Genomic DNA, 26,652 nt, shown 5'->3' with positions numbered 1-26,652 from the left:
AATGAAAACATACCAAAGCGTACCAGTATCAAAGGACTGAAGCTGCCTAGACATGAGTCATATTCCTGATTTAATTATACTCCCGTGATAAATCCAAAGCAAGCTAAAGTTGAATGCATTTTTTGGAGGAAATAGTTAAACCCATGGAATATGTAGCCTATACAATGAAATGGTCAGAAAATGGGAACGGAGAACTGAGAAAGCGATTTTCCAAAAAGATGGATGAAGCTGAAAAGTAGTTACACATTTACAAAAGCGCTCTGGGGAGCAAACAGTGTAGCTCGCATTGGAAATGGACTGCTTCTGAGGCTATAGTCTGGTGGATCCAGTGCAAGGAGCACAGCGGGTACATCCATTGTAGAAGACATCCAATCAAATATCCCCTGCACTTTATGAAATCCATTTCTCTGCGCCTCCTAGTTAAATCCTCATTATATGTCATCTTTCTCTGTCCCAACTCACACTCGGACGCTTTATAAACACTGAAGCATGTAAATATACAGCTCCGGGCGCACACTGCATGAATTAAACCCAAATCTCACTCGTGAATTTTAATGCCACGTTTTCTAATGTATATTTCCCGAGATGCATCTCGTATAGGTGCGGTGCTTTACCGAAGCGATGTGCATCTTCTGTATCACAGATGGAGGCGTGAGACTGTAAATTATCACTCGGGGCTGACAACTGTTAAAGCTATTACAATACTGCATTGGTAGAGCGTAGAATGAGCCCTGGCCTCTCCTGTGCTCTGTGACGGCTGAACCAGGGCCTTGTTGGAGGAATTATGATATTCAATTTTAGATCAGTAACACACGCTACTCTCAGGCATCGTAAAAACTGGGATAACAGGATGAGTTTCACGGTCCTTTCCCTTCAATTGCTGTCATTCAAAGTGGGCCTATGAATATGGATGGGGAGGCAGTAACGTGCTGAGAGATCCAAACGGACTCCAAATGCTCAGGAGTGAAGTGAGAAGTGTTGTTTGTTGTACAGGAATACTGGTGGGCCCAAAATAAATAGAGGAATTACTGTAACTAGTAATGAATGATGATTGACACACAACTCCCAAAAAGGTGAAACAATACTTCTTAATTGAGATCATATCTATTTTATTTTTTTTACCCACAAGGCTATTGTAAGAAAGTACAGAGTGCAGGTGCAGACACGTCTTTTGCTATTTGGAAACAATATCATGGTCATTTCTCCCTAACTAAGCAATTCAGACGAGATAAGCTACATTCTAGAGACATCCTACATTTTATTGATCTCCAAACAACCAACATTTCTATTACTCCTGCAATTTCTGTCCCAACAATGTGATACATTGTCGCACGGACATGTGGAAATCCAGCTGATTTCCATGGCCAGGACCTCAAAGCCAATAGCCCACAACAGAGGACCCAGAGGCAATAGAAAGAAAAGTTGTAAAAAAAAAAGCCGAAACAAGCCAATGGGTCCAGCTCATTTAAAATCATTAAAAGTAATGGGAGTCAATCCGCCAGAGTGGTAAAGTTTTAATGTCCTACCAACATGAAAAAATACTATAGTATACTATGATATAAATACTATAGTATTCACTGTAGTGTTTTTGCAGACCTTACTGTAGGTAACTGTAGTATACTGTAGCATTTACATTTCACTGTAGTATATGCTATAGTAATTACTGTAGTGTTTTGAAGACTGTAGTATACTACAGTATTATTCACATTAAAAAAAATAATTATACAGTATTATTCACATGTAAAAATAATAATAATACTACAGTTTCTGCAAAAACACTACAGTATTTAATTAGCATATACTCTACCAATGCCCCTCCCCATATACCAATTTGTGCCACTCATAAGTGAGACACCTACTGTATATGCCAAGTAAAGACCATATATTGTGTTCCCTACAGGTTATAGACTGTAGTATTTCCTGTAGTGTTTTTATTTACATTACTGTAGTATTTACTATGGCGTTTCTGTTGAATTATTTTAGACATAGAAGTGGAGGCTTTCTCCTTGAGGAAACCTACTGGAGAAATACTAAAAGAGCAAATTGTTCATAAGCTGTAACAGTGGAGGCTGCTGAGGGGAGAATGGCTCAGAATAATGGCCGGAACAGAGGGATGTTATCAAACACATGGAAACCATTTGAAACCATTCCACTTATTCCGCTCCAGCCACTGCCATGAGCCCATCCCCTGCCACCAACATTCTGTGACCTGTAGGTAGGTAGGACTGGAGTCTGAATGGATATTTTCTATAACCTGTAAGGAACACAATATATGGTCTATACTTGGCATATAGGTTTCTCACTTACGGGTGGCACAAATTGGTACATGGGGAAGGGGAATTGGCAGAGTGCAGGCCAATTAAATACTGTAGTGTTTTCACAGACACTGAAGTACTTATTTTAAAAAAATGGAATAATACTGTAGTATTTACAACCATTTTGTGTGTAAATAGTACTGTAGTATTTGCTATAGTATTCTACAGTATACAACACAATTCTATAGTTAGTACTACACATGATCAAGGGATACTACTGTGTGTAGTATAGTATTCTACAGTATTTTGCATCATTTGTTAGTTTACTATAACTACCGTACTTACTAAGGTGCAAGGCAGACAGTCTCCTCAGGCCTCTCCTGGTTGGACCTATCCATTAACATTCAGCTTCATTAGAATTGGTCTCACTAAGAGTGGGGCTATGTAGGTGTAGTCCAGCGGTTCCCTTCCTTGACATCACACAGGTGTATTTTAGAAGTAGAGCATTTCCCCAGGCCAGAATCCAAGACATGGATGAAAGTCATCTCCGTGTTGTCACCGAGCCTGGTTCCAGATCTGTTTATGGTGTCTTGGTAAATCCTATGGCCATTGTCAAGAACCTTTTTAGGTTCTAGATAGCACCTTTTTCTCCTAAGAGTGTAGCTTGTCTTATTTCAGTGGTCTGTTGGGACTAGAGGTTCTTCCAGGGTATGCAACTGTTGTCCGGAATATGACTAGCAGAGCTGACATTGATCTAAACCAAGGTCACCGTGCCTATTTTTTTTAAACCTGGGTGCTCTGACTAAACCTGCTTTAACCGACTGTCTCCAAGCGATTACAGCACAAACCCCACTGGGCACAGACGGCAATTCAACGTCTATTCCACGTTGGGTCAACATCATTTCATTGAAATGACGTGGAAACAACGTTGATTCGACCGTTGTGTGCCCAATGGGAATGCAGTTGAGGTGCTCAGATCAGGAAGTCAGGAGTGACAATATCAACTGTGGGGTCAAGACCGTGCTAGTGGTAGGTGAGCTAGAGACGGATAGGGTACACAACTGGACTGAATGGTCATCATAACGTCCAACTGAAACGCCTTCTATTACATCATTTCTGTACCAAGAGCTGAAAATAAAAGGCCATGTAATCTGCAATATCATCAGATTAAGATCTCAAACGTAACTCTCATTGAAGCACTTTCTAATAAATGCAAGCCATGAAAAGAACATTTCATCTTTGAGATTTAGAAGGAGTTATATGGAGAGAGAATCATAAAATCAGAAATTACTTTGGAGAACGCTCCCAATTATCTGGGAGACTGTATGTTAAATAATAGTCACGGCAGACGATTCATATAAGCCCAGAGTAAAGCTGGGGTATACAGTCCACTTCTGTTCTCGCTCAACACTGTAAACCTCCAATTACCAGCCCTAAATCTCCACACCATTACCCACAACGCTGCCTGCAGCAGTTACAGCTCAGCTGTTGTTCTGCGCGAAATAAGAAGTTTACAGAGATGGACAGCAATAAAGAGTACTGGGGTAGTAAGGTAGCCAGCCTATTGTGTGCTTTGCTTTGGTTGGTACACTAATGGAAATCTGGTGCATTAGTGCCATCTGCTGTTCGTTTTAAGCATTGGCTGACAAATGTTTTGGAACATACTTCAGGACAGGGATACTTTACAATCAAAAGCCACACCCATTTTTTTGCATAGTATGGAGGTGTATCAAATTGCCTTCCTTCATTAGATTACTTGGCTCTAGGGGGCGGTGTTGAGACACTAGTATCCAATTATACAGCAATCAACAGTCACGTCACCCGGTATTCTCTCGTATTTCTTGTGTTTTTCATATCTATGTTATTACTTTCATTACTGCACATTTGGGAAAGCGCTTGCAAGAAAGCATTTCATGGTGTTGTTTTACAACTGCTGTACCCTGTGCATGTGACAAATCAACTTTGAAACTTGAAAGCAACTCAAGCTTACAGAAGGGCATGGAGCATTTACAGTAAACTCCTTCAGACAAATCTGAAGAGAAGACAAAGCATACATTATTCCTCTTTGGTTCTGAATAGTGTTTATTATGGTTCGAATTCAATAGTATCATCATCATCATCATACATATCATAACAAACCAAGGTCAATGATTCACACCCTAGTAAAACTGACATCGGCGATGTCATCGACAAAATAGCTTCCAATACTCTACTCAGAAAACTAGATGCAGTTTATCACAGTGCCATCCGTTTCGTTACTAAAGCACCTTATACCACTCACCACTGCGACCTGTATGCTCTAGTCGGCTGGCCCTCGCTAAATATTCGTCGCCAGACCCACTGGCTACAGGTCATCTACAAGTCCATGCTAGGTAAAGCTCTGCCTTATCTCAGTTCACTGGTCACGATGGCAACACTGACCCGTAGCACGCGCTCCAGCAGGTGTATCTCACCGATCATCCCTAAAGCCAACACCTCATTTGGCCGCCTTTCCTTCCAGTTCTCTGCTGCCTGTGACTGGAACGAATTGTAAACATCGCTGAAGTTGGAGACTTTTATCTCCCTCACCAACTTTAAACATCTGCTATCTGAGCAGCTAACTGATCGCTGCAGCTGTACATAGTCCATCTGTAAATAGCCCACCCAATTTACCTACCTCATCCCCATACTGTTTTTATTTATTTACTTTTCTGCTCTTTTGCACACCAATATCTCTACCTGTACATGACCATCTGATCATGTATCACTCCAGTGTTAATCTGCTAAATTATAATTATTCGCCTACCTCCTCATGCCTTTTGCACACAATGTATATAGACTCTTTCTTTTTTTTCTACTGTGTTATTGACTTGTTTATTGTTTACTCCATGTGTAACTCTGTGTTGTTGTCTGTTCACACTGCTATGCTTTACCTTGGCCAGGTCGCAGTTGTAAATGAGAACTTGTTCTCAACTAGCCTACCTGGTTAAATAAAGGTGAAATAAAATAAAATAAATAAAAACACACTCAGCACAGACTTGCACACATCATATCAACTCAGCAAAAAAAAAGAAACGTCTCACTGTCAACTGCGTTTATTTTCAGCAAACTGAAGATGTGTAAATATTTGTATGCACATAACAAGATTCAACAACTGTGACATAAACTTAACAAGTTCCACAGACATGTGACTAACAGAAATGGAATAACATGTCCCTGATCAAAGGGGGGGTCAAAATCAAAAGTAACAGTCAGTATCTGGTGTGGCCACCAGCTGCATTAAGTAATGCAGTGCATCTCCTCCTCGTGGACTGCACCATATATGCCACTTCTTGCTGTGAGATGTTACCCCACTCTTCCACCAAGGCACCTGCAAGTTCCCAGGCATTTCTGGGCGGGGGGGATAGCCCTAGACGTGCTCAAAGGGATTGAGATCCGGGCTCTTCGCTGGCCATGGCAGAACACTGACATAGCTGTATTGCAGGAAATCACGCACAGAACGAGCAGTATAGCTGGTGGCATTGTCATGCTCGAGGGTTATGTCAGGATGAGCCTGCAGGAAGGGTACCACATGAGGGAGGAGGATGTCTTCCCTGTAATGCACAGTGTTGAGATTTCCTGCAATGACAACAAGCTCTGTCCGATGATGCTGTGACACGCCGCCCCAGACCATGACGGACACTCCACCTCCAAATCAATCCAGAGTACAGGCCTCGGTGTAACGCTCATTCCTTCAACGATAAACGAGAATCCGACCATCACCTCTGGTGAGACAAAACCGCGACTTGTCAGTGAAGAGCACTTTTTTGCCAGTCCTGTCTGGGCGAGCGACGGTGGGTTTGTGCCCATAGGCGACGTTGTTGCCGGTGATGTCTGGTGAGGACTTGCCTTACAACAGGCCTACAAGCCCTCAGTCCAGCCTCTCTCAGCCTATTGCGGACAGTCTGAGCACTGATGGAGGGATTGTGAGTTCCTCGTGTAACTCGGGCAGTTGTTGTTGCCATCCTGTACCTGTCCCGCTGTTGTGATGTTTGGATGTACCGATCCTGTGCAGGTGTTGTTACACGTGGTCTGCCACTGCGAGGAGGATCAGCTGTCCGTCCTGTCTCCCTGTAGCGCTGTCTTAGGCGTTTCACAGTACGGACATTGCAATGTATTGCCCTGTCCACATCTGCAGTCCTTATACCTCCTTGCAGCATGCCTAAGGCACGTTCACCCTGGTCATCTTTCCTTTGGTGTTTTTCAGAGTCAGTAGAAAGGCCTCTTTAGTGTCCTAAGTTTTCATAACTGTGACCTTAATTGCCTACCGTCTGTAAAACGACGGGTTCCACAGGTGCATGTTCATTAATTGTTTATGGTTCATTGAACAAGCATGGTAAACAGTGTTTAAACCCTTTACAATGAAGATATGTTGAAATTATTTTGATTTTTACGAATTTATCTTTGAAAGACAGGGTCCTGACAGGGACGTTTCTTTTTTTTTGCTGAGTTTCTGACTCGCTTATACCACTGCTTCCCACTCGTGGTGAATATATAACATCACACGGTTCCTGGTAGCTACTGCCCCATTGGGAATTGCTTGAACGTAGCGACAGTCCAACAACAGTGGATAACACCAATCTTGATCAGGCATGGTACAGTTGTTTTGTAACAGTTCTATGCTTCTGCAGCCCAATGGAGAGAATGGCAGCCACGTGGAATCTAAAAAAGACAGTACACAAATATGAATCATCTATATAACCAGTAGTAGCATAATGTACTGGTACAGTTATCCCATCTCCTCTTACTGTGGTAGTCAGGTGCTCCTTTGGTCCCCTGTCTGTTGTGGTATTACCAGAGTCTAGAGATCTCATCATTCGAGCGAAGGTAGCTCTCATCTCAATCTTGTCCCCACAATCTGGACAGAGAGAAAAGACAGCCCAAATGCTCATGTAAATAGATCTGTATAAATGAGCAATCCACAGGAATGTATTTCACTTTCTTTCTATTAACCGAAACATCAGAATAACCCCTACTCTCTGTGTGACAGTCAGTAGGAGGGGTCAGAGTTTAGAGGTGAACCAGGGCCTGCTGACCTTCAGGGCTGATGAAGGGCTGTCCTGTTGACACACACAGTAGCATGTCCCTGTGGATGTCCACCCAGGAGCTCAGAAGCCTGCCGTCTGCAGCGTATAGCCTGGGGGCGGACCTGGACAGGGCCAGCCTCACAGTACTGCAGCTCAGCAGCTGCAACATATAGCAACACAGTCACCGAGGAGATATAGGGGGGCGCTGTTTGTCACGTGCTAGCTATGTTTTGTGAAAAATATTAATTCTGCGGCATGAAATTCACATGAGTCATTTAAGCAGACGCTCTTATCCAGAGAGACTTACAGGAGCAATCAGGGTTAAGTGCTTTTGCTCAAGGGTACATTGACAGGTTTTTCCCATAGTCAACCCAGGGATTCAAACCAGTTATTGGCCCAACGTTCTTAACTGCTAGGCTACCTGGCGCCTCCGCTCTCTTTGTCACAAAATATAGCATGCTACAAACGGCGCCCCATAGACAATCTAGACTGGAGTATGATATATCCGACTCTCTATTTGGAGGAAGTACCTCTTCGATGCTTTGCCCCTAGACGTGGACAGATACATGCCTGTCTCCACTGTGGTACACCTGAATTCTTTTGACATCAGGCTGATGGTACAGTTCCTGGGAAGTCTTCTGTGGAAGAGGCCTGTGGCCTTTCTCTGGGAGGGCCTCCATCTCAGCAAGTCGAGTCTGTAAAGAGAAAAAGGGATTATCAACACCACATGATTATAAGGCATCAAAACTATCTAACCTCGGAAGGATCAAAACTCTTATAAGGTCACTATCTAACCTCGGAAGGATCAAAACCCTTATACGGTCACTATCTAACCTCGGAAGAATAAAAACCCTTATAAGGTCACTATTTAACCTCGGAAGGATCAAAACCCTTATACGGTCACTATCTAACCTCGGAAGAATAAAAACCCTTATAAGGTCACTATTTAACCTCGGAAGGATCAAAACCCTTATAAGGTCACTATCTAACCTCGGAAGGATCATATCCCTGCTACTACCATGCTCCTCAGTACCATGCCTATATCAGAAGAGTGCTCTCAGCATCTCCTACCAGTGATACAGTTTCACATTGGACATGTTAGTCATTTAGCAGATGCTCTTATCCAGAGCGACTTATAGTGAAGGGCATTCATTTTAAGGTAGCTGGGTGAGACAACCACATATCCCAGTTGCTGTAAGTACATTTTTCCTCAGTAAAGTCGTTATCAGCAAAGTCAGTGTTGTGCAGCTCCTGGTCCAGAGTCAGTTCCTCATGGCTGGGCTGTAGCCAGCTTTGCTCATCCACTACAGGCCTGGCAGGACTCTGGGTGGGTACCAGGGAGGCTTGGTCCGGTCTGGAGAACCGGCGGCCTGGGTGAACGCAGGGGTAGAGAGAGAACACTGTTAGGGGCCATTCTACACCCAAGATTGTACCCATGCGTACAAGGAGGAACACTGCCTATACTAACAGAGCTGCAATGTCATTGAGTGAGCAAATCTAGTTTATTCCTGCATAGTACATGATGAGGACACGGGATGGCCGGGTTCCACCATCCTCCTCTCGCCAGTTTACCTTCGGTTTCGCCACATGGATTCGCAATGGTTAGGTCAGGGATGGTAGATCAGGCTAGCCACACGACACTAGGTTTTCAAATGTCACAGAATTGAAATACGTTCACTGGGATGCATTATCGCCGCGTATTTCATGAAGCCACAGCAGCCATGACAGATGGAAAGCAGAGCAAAGCTTTCAGGTGCCTCATCTTGTGTCTCTTGATCCCCAGGTCAGTCAGTACTCTCTCTCCTTCCGGAGCCACAAAGCCCTCTGCAGCTTCTCTCTTCTCCTGACAACTCAGGCAACATAACGCACACGCCGGGATTATGTGTATAGAAATGTGCAGTGCTTCACGAACCCCCTAATTGTTGCCTAGAGTTCGTACAAGGCTTAAGCAAAGAGAACATTATCTGCAAAATCATCATCCAGGCAGCAAAACACACGTCTCATTAGCATCTCGCCATTACAGGCCATGCGTGAAATGTGTTATTAAATGAAGAAGCGTCTCGTCTGCCCCCCCCCCCCCCCCAGGGCAATGCTGCCAAGATTCACCCACAGGCAAGAAAATAACTGAACAAGAATAAACAGGATGGACTAATGTGCTGTAGGAGTAAGAGAAAGGAGCAAAGAAATGACTGTACATTTATTTACATCCAATTTCATAATATCAAAATTCCCTTGTGTGTGTGTGTGTGTGTGTGTGTGTGTGTGTGTGTGTGTGTGTGTGCATCTCACCATTTGAAGGGAGGTAGGGCTCTCCACAGGACACCCAGACATGGATGGGGGAGCTCAGTATTAGCGTCAGCAGACCCTCATCTACAGAGCTCATGTCCTCAGCACTCACCTGGAACATTGTCTCTGAACCTGAGGTTAGAGGAGAGGTCAGTGTCAAAAGTCAGCAGACTGGTTATCAGAAAGGCAATCTAACCTCTGTGTGTCTGTGTCATCCTGCATACAGTCATTGAGGGCCCAGGCTTTGAGCTGATGCAGGGTGAGTACCTAAGCTCTGGTTAGCTGGAGCAGGCGGGTGCACTCTGACAACAACTACAGATACACAGAAACTCATACATTCAATTCATACCGTCCACCTAGAAAACAACAAAGTCATACACTGTCTACTTGCCTGTTTCAGTGGCCCCTGTGGAGCCTCACCATAGGCATTGTTGCCACCGTGATCAGCTGGCCCTCCTCTAGGCCCCCCTGCCCATTCCTGTGGGCCAGGAGCTTCACGCTCGGCTTGGTCTGGGCTGCGCTGCACACCTCTGGGGACGGCGTCTGCTTCTGCAGCACCGCAGCCTCCGTCCTCAGTGACTCCCAGACACTCGTCTAGACGCTGCAGAGTGACGTCTGCCGCAGACTCACTGAGCTCCGTCTGCAGGAGGACACAGCTGGAGTCTTAGTCCCTCACAGACAGATATGCAGACATACAGACACAGACAGACACCCATACACATACACACAATCTCCTGGGGGTTCATAAGGAGAACATGTTTACTTCAGTGCAGCCATCTGCACCGCCTTGGATAATGAACTTCACACCCACTTGATTTCAGGGAATGCTGTAGGGGGATATTAGATGTTCCACTAGCCAGCCTGGCCTCAAAGACTAGATGTAACACAGTAAATGTGTGATAATAAAATTAGTATGACATGTTACGTTGGGTATGGTTACATAAGAGAGAAGGTTACATATGCCAAAAACTTGGTTGGGAAGGATGGGTGGGTGTGTAACGCGAACATCTAGCAACCCATTTGAGCTAACTATCAAACTTTGCAACTACTTAGCATGTTAGACAACCCTTCCCCTAACCCTGGCTAAAGTTAGCCACCGCTAATTGAAATCCGTAACATATCATGTGAATTGTAATTCGTAACATATCATACTGATGATGGACGTCCACAAAGGAACACGAAACGGTATGGTACGAAACGTACCATAATCATACTAAATGGAGGGAGATTTTACGTTGACTATGTTACGTCTACCCCCAAGTCCAGGTTGCACTACCTGGTGGACCTTCAGGATCCTGAAGTGTCCAGTCGGGCTGAGCTGGTGGTTGTGACTGGCCATGCAGCAGAGGGAGGAGGATCCTGGAGGAGGCTTCTGGAGAACTCCTCTCCCTCTCAGCCCAGTGGAACAGCTAGGACACACCTTCACTCTGTCTCCCACTCACACCTGACCTGGCGAAGGAGAAACCCTGCCCCCCACATAGCACAGTAGGAGATACTGTGGAGTACAGAGGAGGCTGGTGGTAGGATATATACAGTGGGGCAAAAAAGTATTTAGTCAGCCACCAATTGTGCAAGTTCTCCCACTAAAAAAGATGAGAGAGGCCTGTAATTTTCATTATAGGTACACTTCAACTATGACAGACAAAATGAGAAAAAAAATCCAGAAAATCACATTGTAGAATTTTTAATGAATTTATTAGCAAATTATGGTGGAAAATAAGTATTTGGTCACCTACAAACATTTGGTCGCCTCTTTAAGAGGCTCCTCTGTCCTCCACTCGTTACCTGTATTAATGGCACCTGTTTGAACTTGTTATCAATATAAAAGACACCTGTCCACAACCTGATGAAAATTACAGGCCTCTCATCTTTTTAAGTGGGAGAACTTGCACTGTGGCTGACTAAATACTTTTTTGCCCCACTGTAGGAGGACAGGCTCATTGTAAATTGCTGGAATGGAATAAATGGAATGGTACCAAACACATGGAAACAACGTATCTGACTCCATTCCATAATTATATTCCAGCCATTACACTGAGCCCCTCCTATAACTAGCCTCCTCTGGTATAGTGCATACATAATTATTCAGAGAGTATGCAATACTGTACAGACAACGTTATTCCCAAATAACCATCTAAGCAAAGAAGAATGTACAGTTGGTATCCAAAATGTACCACTCCTTTCGAACCTTCCTATAATCCTCACAACCAGCGCATAGAACCACAGAATACACTAAGAATGTACAGCAGAACAGAATGGGTATGGATACCTAACACTGTGTCAAGTACAGTGTGCTACAGTAGTTGTTCTGGACTGGTTCTGGTATACCTGCTGGTGAAGTGGTTCTCGGGACACACAGGCGGTACACACACGGAGGCCTGATTGGCTGCAGTCACTTCCTGGTCCAGCAATGAGGTGTAGAATGCACTCAGAACCGTAAGATCTGGAAACCAGCCCCACTTCTGGTTGGCTACTCCGTAACTATAGGGCTTATATTTCTGAACAGGCAGTATATGAAAGAGATCAAACCATGATACTTTCAGTATGTACTTGTTGTTGTACTTGTTCGTTGTTGTTGTTGTTGTTTGCTTGTCAGTGAGTCTTACCTGTAGGACTACAGAGCAGCCTGTGAGGAGACAGGGTTCAGAGCAGGAGTCTCCTGGGGGGGATTGTAGTCATGGAAACAGACAATACCAGCTCAGGGTTGGCCAACAGATGAAGAGTCCTGTGTGAAGAGACAAACAATAATCAAAACAGTCTCTTTATAACAACTACTTTCATAAACGTTTCCCTATGGCTTCCGAGAACACGAAAAGACCTTTGACCCTGTCATTTTGTCCGTGCCTGGATCTCATAGGCACAGTACAGTGACCTAGACAGGGCCAGAGGGGGTCAACTAATATATCAGTGTGACGTGGGAGGATAGACAGACAGGGTCACGCTCTGACATTAGTATCAATTCACATGGGGCCCATTCTCCTACCTCTCTCCCTCATTCAGTGTCCAACGTTGGTTTGAGTAAGAGGGGTTGCTGCGCACCAACTGGAGGGGTGACCCTGTTTTTACCCCACCTTCCCCCACTGCCCCATGGCCAGCGACCCAAACAGCCAGACAGGGGTTTCTGCAGCTCACTATCTGGCCCTTACTGAACTGAATTGAACTGCTGTCTGTGGGCCTGTGTGATGCTCCTACTGCGCTGCTGCAACATATTGAGAGAATTGACGCACAATGCCATGAAAATCCAGAACAATGGAGCACTGGTGCTAGTGAAACAGAGTACCCTGTGCAACCCCACGGAAACGATGGCTGTATGTTTGTTTTAAAGCAGCTTAGCCTTGTTCTTAGCAGGTTGGTCAACATCACTGCAGCCATTTTCCACAACATTTGGTGTGACATCTCCCTCGTGGTTCCCTTGCCACGTGTATTTGAAAGTAGGGTACGTCTCTATTTTCTGGTGAGCTCTTGAGTGCGAGTCCCTTCCGAAACAGAAAAGCACACACGATTTCAAGACGCAAATAACGGAAGGACATAATGACACAATGACATATTATGCAGTTTTAGTATGCAGGATCAGAGAGTGGACCTGATTGGCCTTGTTAGTTTGTTACTGACAGACTCACATGAGACTGTTGAGGTGATCATGTTCAGCACTCTCCTCCTGGGGCGTTGACTCTTTGGCTCTGCTCTTCATAGAAAACACCACAGGGGGCCACAGTGAGCAGAGAGCCCTCCTGTATCTCACCTCTTACCTCCAGTACCATATCTGGGGAGACAGCAAGGCAACACAAGACTCTACTGCACACATCACACAAATGCAGAGAAAGAGGGTAGAATTGTTTTCGTACCATTTCTTCAATATGTAGGCCTAATGACATGCCACAGTTCAGAATGCATTGTCATTGATGGACGTATGCACGTTTTACGAGTGCTGATTGGTCTTCTGGGATGTACCAACCATGTTGGTGGCAGAGGGTGCAGTAGTGGCGGATCTGGGACACGTCCGGCTCCAGGTGGAGAAGGCGGCGCTGTTTGGACATTCTACCACGGCTGAGATGAGGGTTAACCCACGGCTGCACACAGGACACATACACCTCAATGACACAGAGAGGAAAGAATAGTTCAATTTCATTGTCCATAAAGTTGACTTGAGTGAACTTTTAATTCATAAGATAAAAGTTTAAAAAAAGTCGATTCAAAAGTATGACTTCAATACCAGCTGGTCTAGAATCAGATCTAGGAGTAGTGTTCTCTCCCTGCCGTCTGTGAGGAAGAGCCTGAGAGCAGCGTGGGGCAGATGAAGAGACTCTGTGCACCTGAGAAGAAAGCATTACAGTCTAGACTGGCTGTACTGTTCTTCCCTTCCCAACCACGAGGGGAAATGAAAATACATATATTTTTTCGTCATGAATATATTTCAATTCAACTTGAGGTTTTACCTCTCAAGGAACTGCTGAAACCCAAGGCTGTGGATTTCTGCCGTGTTACTGTTTTCCCTCTCCCTGCTGATGCCTCTTTCTGCTTTGAGTCTCTGTGCTGTGCGGGCGAGAGGCTTCCTACTGCACAGATGAATGGAGGGAAGCAGAATCATAATCAGTTCTATTCCCTGGCCTCGCACGGCTGCGAGGGGGATCGTAACGAGGAATTAACTTATGCAAATGATGCCCCAGATTCCAGGCCTGAGCCCGTAATGAAGGAGAGGCTGACACAGACTGAAAGGTCAAAGGTCAGGCAGGCTGCATGTGCTCATCTGTAAATGGGAACCCGGGGCAGCTTTATTTACTTTGCTCCAAAGACGAAGAACTGATTGAGTTAATTAGGAGGTACAAATTATATTCCTGGATCAGAAACTCCAATTTCAGGCTTGACTTTACCTTGAGTGAATGAACATTCATTGGTGGGTTGTGTGGGGGGTTGAAGGCTATGCATTCTTTTCCAAATGATTGGTGAACAGTAGAGAGTCCTCTTACTTCTGAATCAGGCCTAATGTGCTAATACATATATGATCTGAAGCTAAATTAATACATCTACATAAATCATCTCATTTGAGACTAAGGGATCTTTTTCAGGATGTGTAAAATCCTGCAGTGAGAACATCAGGCTTAAACCAGAACCACTACCCCTACTAAATGTGCAGCTACTAAATGTGCAGCTATTGCTATCATTTACATGTACATTTTAGTCATTTATCAGACGCTCTTATCCAGAGTGACTTACTTTACAGATGCTGCAGGCTTTTGACTGATGCTACTATACCACTTGTATACTACACAATATTTAAAACGGAACTGTAATTGACAATATCGTGTTGCCTATAGTGGATGTGGAATGAGATGTACCCATATTCTTCAGATGTAGTTGTCAGTGTCAGAGAGGAGGGATGTAGAAGAACTGAGAGGATATTGTCCTCACCAAGTGTTCAGTGTGAGGTTGGGTACTGTAACAGTTATGGCCTTGGCCTTTTCTACCCCCTGTCTGTTTCTCAGTACCCTCAATCTCAGTGGTGCAGGTCTGAAACAGTGCCATTTCCTGTTGGAGTCAGTCAGTGGTGGCGCACAGGGGACTAGGGCACCCTCCAGTGGCCAGCTTAGGTCCTGCAGGGGCATTCAAAAGTGTAAAGTAGCCTGGTAATTTCTCCCTCTAGTGTGTGTCTCAACACTGTCCGTACAAATGAATGAGCAAACTACACTTCCAAGGCAAGTTAAGGTTGCACAAAAGCTGAAAAGCACAGGATATCTTTAATATCTTGCACACGCACACACACCTTATGATTATTCCATTATACGATTTCATGATAAAACAACCAGCTAAACATTTGTTAGTCTCTATTCATTGAGTGTAAAATGTGAACCTGTCAGTCAGTGGTTGTGCCCAGTGGACCGATTCGTTCCTAACAAGCCTGTCATGCTCCTGTCCGACTTGCCTCATCTGATCCTTCAGACAGACAGACAGAGGAGATATGCCATGGCATAACAACAACACAGATCCACTCTGACAGTCAGTCAGCATGTTGCTCCTCGCTCTAACAGACCCGGGGTTCTCTGAGAGAGATTTCTCAGCCAATACACACACGTATTATCTAGAGTGCGCTGTGTGTGTTGTGGACCATTGACAATGGCTGTCTGGGTTGCTTTGATATAGGCCTTAATTTTATTCTGGACCCCTCAGAGACTAGCACTCACTGGACTGAGTGTATGTACCCCGGACCAGTTCCAGGTGTACCATGGGTCTTGTACTGGCCCATACAAGAAGACATGTGGCCCTCTCCACTGGGCAGAGAGGGCCACATGTAGGTCAGCCTGTTCCACTCTGGGTTCTCTACCTTGGACTGCTTCCATTGGCCCGCTCTTCTCAGCCCCTCCTGTTTGATGGCCCATCTGACAGAGAGGAACACACATAGGGATATTCACAGAACCTTATGTAAGAAATTGATTTTTAGAGTGGCAAAGAGCCACACATTGAGGCCACTGGTCACGAGACCAGTGAACAGATTGGGGTTTGGGTTAGACCCTGTGGTTGGAGTGGTGTAAGGTCGAGCTGGACCCTGGGGCTGGGGTGCTGGGAGACAGGGTAGATGGGACTGGGTGGCCAGCAGCATTCCATAGCCCATAGCAGCCTTAGGGAAGGGACCTCTAACCTCAGAGCCATCACTAGCTGCTCATTTCACTGACATTGACAGGCAGACCAAACACACCACCCCCCCACCTCGGGCATTGACACACAGGGCTGCGGTGGAGGGTCATGTCCAGATTTGACAGCTTCCCCCACTTCCTTTGAATGAGACCTGCATTCGTAAGCTCTGGTGTCTGATTATATACTGTTGCACAATACTATGGAGCCCTGAGACAACGTGATGTGCATTTGCTGGAACAAAGCAGCGCTGTTTCTCTCATTGTCCACTAGGTGGAGACCACACTCTGTGGAATATGTGGCACTTACCTTCTTTCCCCCAGCAAAAGTTATTTTTTATCTGTCTCAAATATATGTCTATCTGTTCCTCGTCATCTGTGTATCTTTCCATGTGTCCTCTTTTGCGCTCTGCTTTTTTGTTTATCTGTAAACTTTGCCTCAGGGGGAAAAGTTCCTCATGGAAGTACTATTGTATTCCGAAGGCCATTGCCCCTGCAATGTTGAACTGGCTTGACACATTGTGGCATCTACCATATCATACTTTGACCATTGTCAATTCAGACAGCCTATCTGTACCGAACAGGGAGGGACACTATGCCCCCAAAACGTCTCTGCTATCCTGTACAACAAAACACTGCAGCCAATTACATCAGGGTAAATCCATTTGAATTCAATCACTTTTTTTGACAGCACTCCTTTTGATTTGAATGAAACCTTCCATGCACATTTGCCCCTTGTAGAAGTGCTCAGAATGTTTTTACCAAAACATTCAGGAGATAAAGATGCTCAAAGTTGACCCATTTTTGCCCTACCATACTATGAGACACCATGTCTTCATCACTGGAAAAGAGAAACGGTTGAGATTGATATCATTTAAAAGCTTTACAAACAGGGTTGTCAAACTCTTTTTTTTCCTTCTGGATTCCTTTTCATGGTTTCAATGAGAGTACATTTGAACTCTGTAAATAAAAATGATGTCATTTTTTTAAAACCTTCTAACCTCAATGGTCTAAAATGCAGAAACTCTTAAAAATTCACTTATGTTGAAGCTTAGACCCAATTTGACATAATCTCATGTTTTTGTGTTGTTCCCACCATTGGTTTAGACACAACATGCTCTTGAATGTAGGGTGGGTGTCATGTCTTGGCTGATAAATGTACTAAAATTTGAATACAGTTGACTTTCAAATGTTACCACAAAGATGGTTGGAGATTCACACATACAAGAGAACGTTGACTTGAATGGGAATATCTGTTGTTTTAAATTATACGGTCAATCCTCTATAGAGAACCGATTGAAATCCTAGAAATATAGATGATAGAAAGTACATGTCCATTTAGGTTGCAATTACATTTAAATATCATTGGTGTACCAGCTAAATTGCAGTGGTTTGAAGGGATAGGTCCAGTCTATGAATTCTATTTCTATGATTGAAATGACACACACCCTGTATTCAGGTTCACATTTTTCAATCATTTACATTTGATCAAAGAAATAACAAAATAGTTTGACAACACTATTGGTAAGATTTGAAATGCTATCAAACTATACCGTTTTATATTTTACAGTGATGAAGACCTGGATGCCTCATGGTTGGGTGGGGTGTAAAATGAACACCTTCATTACCAGAATGTTTGGGCATCCTTGGTGAGTAGTGTGGTGTTATCACAAAATGGCATTGTACTCCTCAGGCCCTCATGTCTCTGTCTCTCTCTGTGTGTGTGTGTGTGTGTGTGTGTGTGTGTGTGTGTGTGTGTGTGTGTGTGTGTGTGTGTGTGTGTGTGTGTGTGTGTGTGTGTGTGTGTAGAAGGATGGGGGTTCTGCACCCCATGACTCCCAGCTGTGAATTATTTAACATGGACATCCTTTCTCTAAATGTCTCCTGCCTGCTAAGAGAGTTGTGTTTCCTGTTTTCTGTCTGTCTGTCCTGTCACTGGTTTCCTGACTGTCACACTTAGGGAGAATATGGCTTATTCGGTGGACACAAAGACACATTATGGACATTATCTCGGCAGCACTGTGGAATAGCGCTGATCGACACATGGATACTGTCTGCTTTCTTATCTAATGGTCTTATCTTATCCAAATATGCATGTTCTGATACATTTGAAGAGATGCGTATTAACATGTCCATCCCCGTGTTAACATGTCCATCCCCGTGATAACATGTCCATCCCCGTGTTAACATGTCCATCCCCGTGTTAACATGTCCATCCCCGTATTAACATGTCCATCCCCGTATTAACATGTCCATCCCCGTGTTAACATGTCCATCCCCGTATTAACATGTCCATCCCCGTATTAACATGTCCATCCCCGTATTAACATGTCCATCCCCGTGTTAACATGTCCATCCCCGTGTTAACATGTCCATCCCCGTGTTAACATGTCCATCCCCGTGTTAACATGTCCATCCCCGTATTAACATGTCCATCCCTGTATTAACATGTCCATCCCCGTATTAGCATGTCCATCCCCGTATTAGCATGTCCATCCCTGTATTAACATGTCCATCCCTGTATTAACATGTCCATCCCTGTATTAACATGTCCATCCCCGTATTAACATGTCCATCCCCGTATTAACATGTCCATCCCCGTATTAACATGTCCATCCCCGTATTAACATGTCCATCCCCGTATTAACATGTCCATCCCCGTATTAACATGTCCATCCCTGTATTAACATGTCCATCCCCGTATTAACATGTCCATCCCCGTATTAACATGTCCATCCCCGTATTAGCATGTCCATCCCCGTATTAGCATGTCCATCCCCGTATTAGCATGTCCATCCCTGTATTAACATGTCCATCCCCGTATTAACATGTCCATCCCCGTATTAGCATGTCCATCCCTGTATTAACATGTCCATCCCCGTATTAACATGTCCATCCCCGTATTAACATGTCCATCCCCGTATTAGCATGTCCATCCCTGTATTAACATGTCCATCCCCGTATTAACATGTCCATCCCCGTATTAACATGTCCATCCCCGTATTAACATGTCCATCCCCGTATTAGCATGTCCATCCCCGTATTAACATGTCCATCCCCGTATTAACATGTCCATCCCAGTGTTTGATTCCAGGACACACAGATACCGTTTCCCCTCTGTTAGACAGTAGCGCACTTAAAGCCACATATTGTAAACACTCCACAACATTCTAATAAGCAATTTGGATTTTCTATAAGGAAATCCACTGGCATGATTGTCTCCCTCCACCCTCCAATCTACTTGCACCTCCTCGCAGAGGATTTTCTCATCTCGAAAATAGCTTTCAAATTACAGGCCTCGCATTTGTTGTGTGTGTGACCAAAACAATTATGAAAGTCTAAAGAATTGGGTAATTAAAAGTTAATTCCTGCTCATCAGATCACTTTTTTTTTTTCGGCGGCGGGGGAGCTGTTCCGCTCTCTCTGCCGGGTGTTTACGTTCTCGTCGGCGTTCTGCAGGCCTAGCAGCCCATCAAGGCTGACATTTAGATGGGCCGGTGTTCAACACAAATGTAATGACAGGACTGCATCCGATGGGGACCCCTGCTGGGATGATTACCGCTGAACGCCGGCCCCTGGTTTCCCTCAATCAGACACGGAGAGGGGGGCAAAGGACACACAAACACGCACACACACACACACACACACACGCACACACACACACACACACAGAGAGAATACTCGCCATTCACATTCCCAGCACCGTGATTAACATTTATGCAAAGGAGGGTTCTGATCTCAGCTCCTATCTCACCTGCATCATCAAAGGCAAACTGAAAATACACCATAAAGAACCTTCCCTCCCTCCCTACATGCAGACATGCATAAACACACACACAGCATTATAGAAAGAGACGGCAACCCACATGAGGGTCTGCCAGCAAACTTTTTTCCAAGAGCATATCAAAAATATAAAAATAATTTACACTATCATATACTTCTACATGTAGTCTACTACAACAATATAAATGTTGAAAATATATAAGAGAGTATGTCTACAGTCAGAGAGAGAGAGAGCGAGAGAGAGCGAGAGAGACCGAGAGACCGAGAGAGCGAGAGAGCGAGAGAGCGAGAGAGCGAGCGAGAGCGAGAGCGAGAGCGAGAGAGAGAGAGAGAGAGAAGGGGATGGCAGTAGAATGTAGTGGGCAGGTTGCCCCCCTCCTCTCCTCTGGTGGCCCTCGGGTGTCCTGGTCACCTCGTCAGTGAACAGATGACTTTGCCACCCGCGCTCCCCCCATGTCTCTGGAAAGACACACCGGGACAGAGAATGGGCCCCAGGACAGACCCCCAACCTGAGGAGCGCAGCTGGCACCATTGGCCCTGCGTGACCTCCACAAGGTCAGGCTGAGCTGTCTTTCCTGTAGGCCCCAGTGACATCATCACAATGGCTGAGTGACACTGTGTGACCTTAGTACCATGTGACACTGGGCTCCTCTGACTACCCTACAGTCTGCTAACTGTAAACCCATTCGAGATGCACATTTGTAACAGTGAAATAGTGAATAAGGAAGTGGTAGGAGCCGTCAAACAGTACACCTGCTGCTCTTGGGATCAGAATCATGTTAAGCAAGACACACACACATCCTGTCCTCCCTAACCCTGACTCCCTCGGCCACGACGGCAGGGTGCGTTCAGTCAGCTAGCCTCCTTGCTCCTCTCTCCAGTATGAAACCTGCCACCACCTCTGTGCTATGGATCATTATGGCCATGGGCCCTAAAGGGGACTCACTCTCCTCACTCCACCCCTGTAGGCCCCCAACCTACCACACCAGAACCCCCAACCTACCCCACCAGCCCCCCAACAGCCCCACGCTGGCCTAGCGGTCCCAGCCCAAATGCTATGTGACAGGGTGCTGGAGCCCATCACCTGGGGTCAGATGTACGGCTGGAGACCTTATGCTCTGCCGCTCACGACTGGACACACACGCCACAACTGGTCACACAACGCCACGCAGCAGACAAACTCCCAACAGATTGTTCCTGACACTAGATATATGTCTGTGTCCCAACAGGGTAGTCAAAGGCAGATTTTTTGGTGTGTGTGTGTACAATGTCGAGCAAACATCCTGTATGACAAGTCCCTCTGTGGGTTGGCGCGTTGCAGGGTGACTAAACACTATCAGTCATGGTGGGGAGGGGACGGGGGACAGGGGGGGGGGGGGGGGTCTGGAGGACAGAGGGATGGAGATGTCACGGACAGTAGAGCCCGTGGACGATTAGGGGGCTGGGGTGAACAACCACTCGTTTTGGAGACAAATGCTTCAGTAAAACTACCGAAAATTGCAACAGATCTCAACTTATTGCATTTTTTGAGAAAGAGAGATATTACGAGAAAGAAAGAAAGAAAGAACGAGTCAGCATTGGGTCTGTCCTGGGGGAGAACATCTGTCCCCTCAGATGTCCGGACCAAAACCGCAATCAAAGTAAAAAATGACATTTAAGTAGAGCCATAAAATCTCATTGTTAAAAAAACTCTTGTTGTTATTATCTAATGGCATGCTGTGATAAGTACTTTTCACCATAGACTTTGGTATGAGGATGAATGACCACAAGCAAAATGTTAAGCAGCTCCCCGTACTTGGAGAGGTACGTTCATTAACGTGGGCTCGGGTTGCTGAGTGTAGCTAAGTGTTGTGACCTAGACAAGGGGTAGATGTAAAAGCCCTGCCTGGGGGTGTTTACCGTGTGGATGGAGGTAGCTTAATGGACGCCACTGTGTTGCTAAAGTGACAGAGAGGTCACAGCAAACACAGACTCCTGTTGTTTGCCTAATGCTAAAACCCAACGGTGGAGGGCTTCATCCAACACTAATGTGGTACTGCTGCTGGCAACTTAATTACAGGGCACACTCAATAGAGAAATAAAATGTAAACGACTGGAAGGAGGGAAAGGCATGCTGGGAAGTTTGGCTAGAGACGCATAGTAATGTTGTTTATAATATTGGACTTCAATCAAATCAAATTGTATGAGTCACATGCGCCGAATACAACAGGTGTAGTAGACCTTGTAGTGAAATGCTCACTTACAAGCCCTTAACCAACAATGCTTTAAGAAGTTAAGATTTAACAAAAAAAAAAGAAAGTGTTCAGTAAAACAAATAGGCCAGGCACCTTCATTTTACCTTAATCATATCACAATACATTTTTACCACTTGAATGCCGTCGTGGACACAAATATAATACTTTTGTGCATGAAACATTTTCTGAAATATTTTATTCAAAATATGCAAATGAGGTGATATCTCATTAAATGTGTGCACATTTGCCTTCCAGGTGGTCTAGGGCACTGCATCGCACCGCTAGCTGTGCCACCAGAGACTCTGGGTTCGCGCCCAGGCTCTGTCGCAGCAGGCAGCGACTGGGAGGTCTGTGAGGCAACGCACAATTGGCCTAGCGTCGTCCGGGTTAGGGAGGGTTTGGCCGGATATCCTTGTCTCATCGCGCACCAGCGACTCCTGTGGCGGACCGGGCGCAGTGCGCGCTAACCAAGGTCGCCAGGTGCAAGGTGTTTCCTCTGACACATTGGTGCGGCTGGCTTCCGGGTTGGATGTGCGCTGTGTTAAGAAGCAGTGCGGCTTGGTTGGGTTGTGTTTCGGAGGATGCATGACTTTCGACCTTTGTCTCTCCTGAGCCCATACGGGAGTTGTAGCGATGAGACAGGATAGTAACTACTAACAATTGGATACCACGAAAAGGGGGTAAAATTCAAATAAATAAAAATGTGTCACACAAAACACATATCACACAAAACACATTTTTTCTGGACACCGGATGTGGTCAGCCTAAATATTTAGGTTTAATTTCATTAAGACACTCCACGACCGGACTTACACATACTTTGTTCAACTTTCTATCTGTAAAACGTTAAGTAAAATACATTTTTGGCGCATTTTTCAGAAGAAAATGTCCTCTAGAATATATATATTTTTTCAACATATCAACAATTCCCTGTATATGTCTGGAGAATACATCTAAGGATAATCACACACAATTTGGTGAATGCAGATGCTTGCGAGGGTGAGAAAAATGTGTTTGTGTGTGGGAAGTGCCTAACTTTCGGGGAATTACAGTTAAAGACAAGGACACTGAATTTAGACTATCAAACACCAAAGTAAGTTACTATATATAGTCCAGTTTGTAACATTCTCTATCAAATGTGCTTTTAAATTATGTGTGAGTCAATGTAGTGAGCTTTGAAATTATGGATGTATGTCCATTTAAATGTGGTTACAATTCATGACATTTTGATGATGGTAGTAAGATCAACTAACAAAATTAAACATTTGAGTCAACTTTTAACATTTACATTTGTTTAAATACTAATATTAATGGACCAAAATACAAAAAAAATCTCTAAATTGCCTGTGGTGGCTGCACTGTCAAAAAAATATTCTGGGGCTTAGTAAATACTACACCAAAAATTCAGATTTTTACAAAAAAATGGTTTTCAGAATGCACTGTTTTACTTGAATATTTGAATAGCTTACTTCATTTTTGTGTTCAAAAAGCATGACTTTCGAAAATGTAAATTCAATTTAATATATACAACATTTTCATAAAACTTCAACTTAAGAAGTTTTAACTCTCAACTTAAGAATGATTTTTTTTACAACAACCTGCCATGTGGCTCTGTTTTTTGAGGATTGTGGGTAATTCCATTTAAATAAAACTTTATGATACTTTTATAAAACTGGTTGTCTGGATCCTGGATACTGATTGGACAAGCAGCGTTCCAAGCCATGCTGTACAGGCCATCACAGACACACCTATACTTTGCGCCTCAATAAGAATATCATGTTCATGTTGCTGTCCGAATCATCTCTTGTATTTATCTCACTCGCACATTATATCCCCTTGCTTCCAACCTAGCATTTATTTTGGTACAGCGGGGCTTAGTAGAAGTCTTACTGTCTGCCTGTCCGAATGACAGGCAAATTGGCGTTCAAAGAGGAGATTCCCACCATCAACAAGGTACTTGTATGTATGAGATTTTACTGCAGAGTATCCCATCCTCCCAGGCTGATAGACTGGTTTAGGAGCCGATAGAGGCTGGAATAGTGGGGAGATTTGAATGATTGTAGGGTTAAGTTGGTAGGGAAAGTTTTTTGTGTCACAAATTGTAATGAATTCACACTCCCGAACAGTAGGCAGAATCACAGGGCGAGATACATGTAAGCGAAAGAGATGAATATGGAGGCCGGCCTCACACTCCAGCCAGTACAATAGGTGGCGGTATATCCATCTTTGAGTTGGTTTGCGATCTGACAATACAAATTTGGAGAAGAAGAACAGCAACAACAACAACAACAACAAGGGCATGTGCCTAAAACCCTTAATGCTAGAGGCACATGCTTAAAGTTCTACTTCCATTGACCGCTAGTGGAATGAGCACTGTTTTCAGCAACGCCTGCTAAAGTAAGTTCAAATGGCAAAATAATCAAAGACAGAATACATTTATTACACCTTAAGACATGATCACTGAAAGTAACGGATCAAAAATGTTAAGTTGATCTAACGAATAATAACCGTTTTGGAACTGATCAAATTAATGTTGGATCTTAATGTGTTAGTGTTTGTGAAACCAAAAAAAGTTAAGTATATTATTCATGAGAATACTTCATGTTGGAGATACTCAAAAAGCTGAAAAAATCATTACTTATTTAAAAAAAAATATATGTTTTACAGTGTGGCCTTAATTTGACTTATACCGAGACATTTTTTGGCATGAAAAATATTACCAGTGATGAACAAAATACTACTGTATGTTTCTATTATGTAAACCTACACATATTCTACCATGATTATTTTGTTAGATTGATTACTACTGAAATTGTTTAAACAAATGTGAAATCATGTTTTTTGAAAATGACATTAATTCATGCAAAGATCTCTAATTTATCCAGTACAATTGAATAAACGATTAAAAATGCTACGATATTTACTGGACTTTCAGAAACAGAATATTTTTTGGGGGGGGATTCTCATTCTTCTGGCTGAGATTACTCCTGCATACACTAATATGCACAGCTTTGAGAGACAGTTTAATGAGACTAATAATTACCTAGACAGCTCTATTATTTCTATGCGGTGTACGAGGAGCGTGTTTAAAATGAGGCTGCTTCTATGTGGGATGCGTGCCTAACTGAGTGAAGGTACTGTTTCCCGGTTTTATCCTGACCAACGGAGATGAACCGTTTACCTCTCAACTCTGTAATGAGACACACTAATGACCCCATCAAAGATGGACGCCAGGTACTGTACTGTATATGCAACACAATGCTAAAAGAAAAGCAGGACTCCATTCAAGCAAAACTAGAGAACACTTCTCCACAGAAACAGAATGGCCATGCCGTGTAAATTAATATAGTCATGGGTAAAGGGCTTTGTTGAGCCTGACTCGCTATTGGATAGAACACCAATATTTTCCTTTTCTTCCCGACCTAATCTGAGTGCAAAACACTAAATGTTACATGCCCATCATTATTTTCTACAGATCGACTATTTGATCCACATGAACAATCAAAGATAAGCACGTGGCAGATACAACGCACTATATGGTTGATCTGCTGCTCATCAGTTACAGTGGTCGGGCCTACTATTTGCATAACCTGAGAGAACGAAAGAGAGAGTGCGTGTCTGAGATGTGTCTATCTGCATGATTGAAGTCCGATGATAATTCAGGACACTTTCTACCCAGTCAATTAATCTCCCTCCTCCCCGTCTGCCCACACACACCCCATCAGCTTCATGTATTCCCGTTAGAGACGAGTGACAGAAATACCATTAAAGTGAGACGCTGACATTACTTAAAAGAAAGGGCATCACACAGTTGGTTGATGGAAATTAAGCACCTCTCGCTCTGCATTGAAAGTGGAGCTATACCACTGTGACGGAAATGCGCATCAACTTCAGCGCCTCGCAGGCTAATGGCTGGGGCAGTGCTGGTTGCGGTGGTGGGGGTGTGAGGGGGGCACTGAATCCTCCATCCCTGGCCCTGAGAGCCCCTCGCCCCCCTCCCTCCCTGAGACAGTGTGTGCCACTCAGGCAGCCAGGCAGAGGCCCCCAGCTGGGCCACATTTGGGAAATGCCACTGAGCATGGGCAGCTTGCTTCACTAGGCTTGGCTGCTCGCGCATCGTATGGAGCCATGCACCGTCGGGAATACTGTTCCAAGGGGTGACGGCAAGACTCGCTCCTACCTTTACAACACACACACACACACACACACACACACACACACACACACACACACACACACACACACACACACACACACACACACACACACACACACACACACACACACACACACACACACACACACACACACACACACACACACACAACTCTGGGTCAATAACCTCTCACTTTCCGGATGTATGCCTTGACACTTGCCTCTCTCAAGTGGAAAATGGCCCCACTGATCAGTTCTGTGGATTTAG

At 44.4% G+C, this 26,652-nt stretch overlaps 2 long non-coding RNA genes and 1 other non-coding gene across 3 annotated transcripts; all 3 read right to left on the bottom strand.

Moving 5' to 3' along the window:
- Nucleotides 1–1,993: 1,993 nt before the first annotated feature.
- Nucleotides 1,994–2,048, bottom strand: LOC139418293 (U7 small nuclear RNA). The gene has a single exon (XR_011635296.1). It is a non-coding gene; the product is annotated as a U7 small nuclear RNA (small nuclear RNA).
- A 3,423-nt stretch (nucleotides 2,049–5,471) lies between these two features.
- LOC139416344 (uncharacterized) lies at nucleotides 5,472–7,415 on the bottom strand. The gene is made up of 3 exons (XR_011635087.1): nucleotides 7,310–7,415; nucleotides 7,022–7,131; nucleotides 5,472–6,935 (listed from the first exon to the last, which is right to left on the bottom strand). It is a non-coding gene; the product is annotated as an uncharacterized lncRNA (long non-coding RNA).
- Nucleotides 7,416–11,927: 4,512 nt separating this feature from the next.
- Nucleotides 11,928–12,634, bottom strand: LOC139416338 (uncharacterized). The gene is made up of 3 exons (XR_011635083.1): nucleotides 12,570–12,634; nucleotides 12,193–12,311; nucleotides 11,928–12,084 (listed from the first exon to the last, which is right to left on the bottom strand). It is a non-coding gene; the product is annotated as an uncharacterized lncRNA (long non-coding RNA).
- Between the last annotated feature and the right edge of the window lie 14,018 nt (nucleotides 12,635–26,652).

The sequence above is a fragment of the Oncorhynchus clarkii genome, chromosome 1 (assembly GCF_045791955.1).
Source record: "Oncorhynchus clarkii lewisi isolate Uvic-CL-2024 chromosome 1, UVic_Ocla_1.0, whole genome shotgun sequence".
Lineage (NCBI taxonomy): Eukaryota > Metazoa > Chordata > Actinopteri > Salmoniformes > Salmonidae > Oncorhynchus > Oncorhynchus clarkii.
This window is presented reverse-complemented; position numbering and strand designations above follow the sequence as displayed.